This window comes from Sorex araneus, chromosome 1 (assembly GCF_027595985.1).
Source record: "Sorex araneus isolate mSorAra2 chromosome 1, mSorAra2.pri, whole genome shotgun sequence".
Lineage (NCBI taxonomy): Eukaryota > Metazoa > Chordata > Mammalia > Eulipotyphla > Soricidae > Sorex > Sorex araneus.
Window position 1 is genome coordinate 335,234,864 of NC_073302.1, and position 7,859 is coordinate 335,242,722.

Below are 7,859 nucleotides of genomic sequence, written 5' to 3' on the forward strand. Positions count from 1 at the left end.
AGGTTCAACCTGTAACAACATGTTAGTAATTTCTTACACAAAGGCTTAATGGCTCCAGGCTGAGATACAAAAATATTCACACATTTTATTCTAAGGAAAGTTTTTTGATCATTTTAAGCAAATTATTCATAACAAGCAATAAAAAATAAATTATTTAGGGCCTGCTATTGGGGCATGATTAGGTAGTGGTTGGGAAAATTTGAAATAATGGTGGTGAAAAAGTATAATGGTGGTGGGGCTGGTGTTGGAATATTCACTGTCACTGTCATCCCGTTGCTCATTGATTTGTTCGAGTGGGCACCAGTAACGTCTCTCATTGAGAGACTTATTGTTACTGTTTTGGGCATATCCAGTACACACGGGTAGCTTGCCAGGCTCTGCTATGCGGGCTCCATACTCTCGGTAGCTTGCTGGGCTCTCCGAGAGGGGCGGAGGAATCGAACACGGGTCAGCAGCGTGAAGGTCAAAAGCCCAACCGCTGTGCTATCGCTCCAGCCCGTTGGAATACTGAATGTAATAAATTATTGCGAACAATTTTATAAAAATTAAATTAAATTAAAGAAATTAAACAGTAAGCTAATAACAAAGGTCAAAGTCATTGGAACTGAAGATCTTCTCCATAGAACTAAGCTTATAAGGGAGGGTTGGTCCTAGGAGGGACTCACTTGAGACACTGGTGGAGGGATGGAAATGGGTATTAAATTGGAAAGATATATGCATAAAAAGTATTGTAAATCCCAGTACCTCAATAAAAATGGTTAAGAAAATAGCAAATAAAAACTAGACTCAAACTGGGTCATCAGAAACTAGTTAATGCCTCTAATTACCATGTGAAAACTAATAATAATGCATAATTATTACTATGTCCAGACTCCTGCTGTTGTGGTTAATTTACTAATAGAAGTTATGAACATGATGAAGAAATTATGAAAACAAGATTGATAAAGGGAGTATGAAAGCCATTAGGGTTCATTGCCTGATGCTTAGTAATCTTGATTTGTGATTGCTTATATCACTCCCCATTATTATTTTAATTTAGTCACCATGAAGTCACAAAGTTATTTGTGATCAGGTTTATCACAAATCATTTATCACTCCTCATTAAACCAGTATCCTGACAAGTAGAATTTGGGACTTTGGAGAAATAGTATCAGTCTTCTTTCAATTTTTTGCATTTTTATTTATTTTTAAACTTTTTTACTGAATCACTGTGAGATAGACCATTACAAAGCTGTTTATGATTGAATTTTAGTCAGTCTTCTAACACCCATCCCTCTACCAGTGTACATTTCCCAGCACCAGTGTCCCCAGCTTCCCTCCCATCACTCACCACCCTTCACCCCCTGCCTGCCTCATGGCAAGTGCTTTTCTTCTCTCTCTCTCTCTCTCCCCCGACCTCCCTCTCTCTCTCTTTCTCTCTCTCCCCTTTTCCCCATTTTGGGCATTGTGGATTGCAATGAGTTCAGTTTCCTGACAGGAATCAGCAAACACTATCAGATTCTATCTTCACAGAGGACAACATATTAACTGCACTGACTTAATATATTAAGTATTTATATTCCTTTATATTCTTTTTGGCAGAGCTTGGTAAGCTCCCCGTGGCGTATTCGATACGCCAAAAACAGTAACAATAACAGGTCTCATTCCCCTGACCCTAAAAGAGCCTCCAATTACTGGGAAAGATGAGTAAGTAGAGGCTGCTGAAATCTCAGGGTTGGGACGAATGGAGATGTTACTGATGCCCGCTCAAGTAAATCGATGAACAACGGGATAACAGTGATACAGTGATTATTTTACAAGTTTTTAAATTTTCCTCTTTAAAAGAATTATATGATTTTAGCAGTAGGTGGAATCTCTGCCTCTATAATTTCTGCTCTCCACTTTGGAACATTCAGATGACTTGTCTGAAATAGTGAGTCCTAAATTACAGTTCTAAAGACTCCAAATATGTCTTTGTTGAAGACTGAATTCTGGTTCATTGCTGTATTATTCTCAACATTTGAGAATACAAATGAGAAAATTAGTTTAATTTTAAACATCACTGGAGTTTAAGATTGCCTGTGAATCCGTAAAGAAGGTCCAGCTTACCATCACAGAGGACAGAATTCACTTTTCTTAGAGTTTCCCAGAGATGGAAATTCCTGGGTCTCTTGATATCACTTAATCCATTCAGACTACATATGGTATTCTTTAGGGCTGCAGAGACCACTATCTCTGCTTGTCCAGTTCTCATTCCGTTTTCATTTCTGGTAACACATTCTATTGCCCTGCCCTAGCAGGACCAGTCTTAATCATAATTTGTTCACGTGGTGGGCACAAGCTCCAAACTGTCCAGCAGTTGTGCCTTATAACATGAAACAGGGTGCACTCCACTGCAGGATCACCACCACCCAGCTCGGAGAGCATAATTTCTCTTCCTTTATGGAAAGTGTCCTTTAATTTACACTCCTCTCTCCTTTTTTTCCCCCCCTCTTATTCACACACTCTTTCCTCCCTCTTATTTCCTAAATAAAATCATTTACTTGAAAAACATAAGAAAGAAAAAGCAGAGAAAAGGAAAACTGGAGCCAAGAAGATATCATTCCATGGGAAGTGGGGAGAGGTAATCACAAAGCTGCCTGCAGAAATATTTGCTCCGTAAATGAAGACACAAATAGGAGAATACAAATGAGAATATATATGCATACACATATGTATAATATATACTATATTATATATCAACATGTATAATATACACGATATCATATATAATAATAGCACAGCAGGTAGGGCGTTTGCCTTGCACGTGGCCGACACGGGTCTGATTCCTTCGTCCCACTCGGAGAGCCTGACAAGCTACCGAGAATATCCCACCCGCACGGCAGAGGGTGGCAAACTACCTGTGGCGTATTCGATATGCCAAAAACAGTAACAACAAGTCCCACAATGGAGACATTACTGGTGCCTGCTCAAGCAAATTGATGAGCAATGGGAGGATAGTGCTACAGTGCAGTGCTACTTTATATATAAATGTTAGAATATATGTATCTAGTTGGTCACTGGAGACATGCTACCACTTTCAGCTACAGGACTAGTAAATATCACTTTATAAAAAGCTAATTAAAAGTCAGTTTCACTAACTTTAACCAGAATCTCTGATCTTTTCTATTGAACTTTCGTAATACTCACTCTACACTTGTTCCTTGATTATCTCATACATTCCTAGGATTTCAGCTTCACTTGAGTATTGATGATTATTTTGTAATATTCCAGACCAGACTTCCTTCATGAGTTCCAGACATTCAGACTCCTACTGCAATGTCCACTTGAATCTCTTTGAATACATCAAACTCTATAGACCTGCAACAGAACTCATTATTCACTCCACTTCCACCTAATCAGGCATTCTTTTTCTAAATTCTCTGTAATATTATTTATTTTACTCCCTACCCATATTGCTTACCTATGTGCTATTATTTTATTTTGGTTATGGGGCCATACCCAGCTGTGCTCAGGGCTTACTCTAGCTCTGCACTCAGGAGTCACTCCTGGCAATGCTCGGGGAAAACATGGAGTGCTGAGAATAGAACCTGGCTTAGCCATATACAAGACAAACACCTTGCCCACTTATATCTCTTCAGCCCCATAAGGATTATTTTAATTTTCCATCCACGTCTAATCTAAATGATCTCTGTTATATGCATCATATCCAGTTACTTTTTAATTGCTTGTAGTTTGTCTCACTGGAATTTTTTAGTTCATCTTTTCTCCCCATAAACATGATGTTGTATAATCTTTGTCTATTAATTTCACTAACTTGAATATCAGTGTTTCCACTATCTGTTGTTTCACTTGGTTCTCATTCAAATTATCTTATATCCTTCTATGCTTCATTATCTTTAAGGCAAACACTGTATGTGAAAAATTATTTAGAAAGCACTTAAAGACCACAATATTCTCTTTTCTCAGAGACAACTTTAGTTCTGCCAAGTGCCTGGAGGTACCAGCAATTCATACTTAACTCAATTATATATTTGGCCCATATGCTTGGTCTAAAATCTCTGTATGTGGGGATTTAGTTTACTTCTAATTCACTTTTACTCCTGGAGTTTCCATTCTAAAGGAGGATGGTTTATCAGAATTCTAGCTTTCCTAAGCATTGAAGTCCAAGTTTTGTTCCATGAGTACCACTTACTTGAGTCCCCAAACTCCCAACTTTTATTCCAAGAGTACCTCCCCTTTAAAAAAAAATTTCATTGACAGTTTCAGCATCTAATAGAGGTAAGAACTTCTCAGAACAATATTTATTAAAGCATAAAATAATATTATCTACATAGTGATCAAGGGAGAATTACTATATCTTTAAGTTATAAAATGTTTTAAACTAATGAGACTGGATTGGGTATGGAGTTTGCCTTACATGCAGCCAACTGTGTTCAATCCCTGGCACCCCGTATGGTTCCTTGAGCCCTGTCAGGAGTGTCCCCTAAGCATAGAGCCAGGAGTAAGTTCTGAGCACCACCAGGTGTGGACCCAAAAACAAACAAAAAAACCCCAACCTTTTAAAAGTTGATATATTCATACATGTACTTCCTTTGAAACATTAAATGCAAGTTCTAGAATCAGGTACAATAATGACTATAGCTTAGAAATACTGAGTATAAGTAACATTTTGAGATAGCTATAATGACCGTAAGTGGCCCCAGAAGCCACATTCACATCCCACAGCTAATGCCACGTAAGCAATGACTGAGCTCCACAGCTTCACCACCAATCTCTGAAGAGATCCAAGTGACACCAAGCCGCTGAAGCTCATCGGCCCAGTTCTTCAGATTCTGGAATTCCTGGAGCACCAGGCGAGTACAGCATCACAACACTGACAGCCAGTAGGAGCCCAGGAAATTACATGGGAAAGTAGTATAGAAGTCAAACAAGTTCAGTAAACACAGAAGGTTTGACCGCAACAAACAGCTTGGTAAACCCTCGGACAGTAACTTTAACAACCCCATGATGAGGTATAAAAATCTCAACAAATTTATCTTTTACTAACGGATTTTTCAATAACTCTATTAGCCATTTAGTTGTAACAAGCAATATAAAATATTTTGTGCCTGCTAAGAAGGCAGGCTTGAGGGTGTGTGGAAAACTAGGTGTATAATGGTGGAGGGAAGGTCACAGAGGTGGTGGGTTTGGTGAACACTGAATGCCCAAAATAACTATTATGAACAACTTTGTAAAACACACATTTGAATGAAGAAAAAAATGTAAATGTGTTATGAAAATATCTGATTTTTGTTAGTGTCACACTCTACTAATATTACTGGGTTTGTGGCATAGTCATAATAAAAGGAGAGTGAAAAAATTTTTTTCCCTAACCAAGTTCATGAACACCTTGAAGTGAGTAATCCATAAAATTCCTAGATTAAAGATCACTGCATTTATCTTTTAGAAGCACTGTCACCACTCTGCCTGGGCAAATGTCAGATTCTCTCCTGACTAATGTTTTCTTCTTGGTCGTACAATAATTCCTCATGAACTCATCTGTAGTTTGGAGTCTTTAGAAGTTTCTATTTATATTTTATTCAATTTTTAATTTGTCTCCAGTATGAGTTGACTCAAATTTGTAGTCCACTCTCATAGGAAACAAGGAGTCCTTTGCATTGCATGGTATTGCCTCTATATTATATACTATAAGGTCATTGTTGCTTTTGACCTGGATTGCCAGTATTACCATTGATTTCTTTTTGTTTTTGGGCAACACCCTACTGTTCTCAGGGCTTATTTCTAGTTATGCACTCAGGGATTACTCCATGAGGGACTTACGGAACATGGAGTATCAAACACTGTACTAGCTCTACAACTATACTATCTCTCCAGCCCCCACTACCACTGCTAACTTTGTAGTCTGACTTTCATTTTCAACAGTCAGCAGAGGATTTTTCTGAATGCAAACAGATTTTTATTTGTGCCACATCTTAAAGTGTTCAGGGGCTGCTCCTGATTCTGGGCTTGGGGTTGACTCCAAACAGTATTTGGGGTACCAGGTGGTATGAGGCATCAAACCCAGATCTCCCACGTGAAAAGCATGTGTTCAAATAAATAAAAAGAAAAAAGAAAAACATGTGTGCAGCCTATTGAGATATTTCTCTAGCCCAAGGATTTCTCAATTATAAATCAGGCCATAGTAAGTCCAAAGCTATTTTTTTTAAAATTCAAAATTTTTAGCACAGAAAGCCAGATTCCTGTGATTTATAAAACATTCAAATTAAGTGGAAACTCCTACTCTTAACCTCTGCTCTTGCTGTGTCCAATTCCTTTGAGTGCCCTGAACGCTCTATGTGCTTATGGCTTCTGTGCCTTTGCACAGCTTGTGTCTCAAAATAGCCTTCCCCTCTTACCTCCTTGGCCCAGCTGACAAAGCTCATATTTCAAATTTCAGTTTAGGGACCACCTCTTTAGGAAAGTTTCAATGGTTTCTTCTAGCTTTTGAAGACCTCCTCCTCTTTAATGAAACCAAGGCCATTCTTATATAAAATAATGCTATTCTGTGATTTGTGTTCTCCTTCACTTGACTATACACTGCTTCAAGTCAGGAACTTTCTTCCTCTAAATGCACAGCTCATGCCATAATGTATGACCTTGAATAGTCACTCCAAATTGAATGGAGTTATACTTGGACTGTTAACTATTTTTATTGTCATGTTCTTGGACTGGAGCAATAGCACAGCGGGTAGGATGTTTGCCTTCCATGTGGCTGACCGGGGTTCAATTCCTCCGTCCCTCTTGGGGAGCCTGTCAAGCTACCAAGAGTATCCCACCCGCACGGCAGAGCCTGGCAAGCTACCCGTGGCATATTTGATATGCCAAAAACAGTAACAACAAGTCTCACAATGGAGGCATTACTGGTGCCCGCTCGAGCAAACCGGTGAGCAAGGGACGACAGTTCTACAGTGCTATTGTCATGTTCTTTTTTTTTTTTTTTTTTTGCTTTTTGGGTCACACCTGGCAATGCACGGGTTACTCCTGGCTTTACACTCAGGAATTACCCCTGGTCATGCTCAGGGGACCATATGGGATGCTGGGATTTGAACCCCGGTCGGCCGCATGCAAGGCAAACACCCTACCCGCTGTGCTATCTCTCCAGCCCATATTGTCATGTTCTTGACCTATTCTTTTCATTTCATATATTTTTGTGCCACAGCAGCTGTGCTTAGGATTTATCCTGAATCACCGCTCAGGGATCACTTTAGGAAGGGTTTGAGAGACCATACAGGGTGCTGAGGATCAAACTTAGGTCAGCCAGTGCAAAGCAAGTGCCTCACCCTGTATCTTTCCAGGCCGACTTACTTTTTAAAAACTGCCAAAGTGACAGGACACTGCATCTTTACCTTCATTATCACTTTTGCCTATGTGTCTTATGCACCTCATTTTGGTCTCCGGTCACCATAAGGGGTCACTCCTGACCACAGAGGCAGGAATAGCCCCTGAGCACCTCCAGGTGTAGCCCAAGCCCCTTGTCCCCCAAATAAAACTAAAAACATGCATAGAAATCACAAAATATTGGTTCCTAAGTAAATAATATTCTCAATATTTATTTTAATGACCCTGGCAAGTCAGATTTCAAGTGTGCCAAATACTGTTTTTTTTTTGTTTCACTAATATAAAATTATGTATACCTTACTTAACTTCTTAAGAGAGTTTGTGCTGAACTTTAATAAAGATAAAATAGTAAAACTGTAAGTATAAAAAGGAGACCAGAAACTCAAAAGGAGCGATTTGATCAGAATGCTGGACTACAGAAGAGAGACTAGCATTGACCTCGGAAGGTTGTTATGAGATTAAGGATTAAATCTGTGGAAAACAATGTTCCCACTATCAGG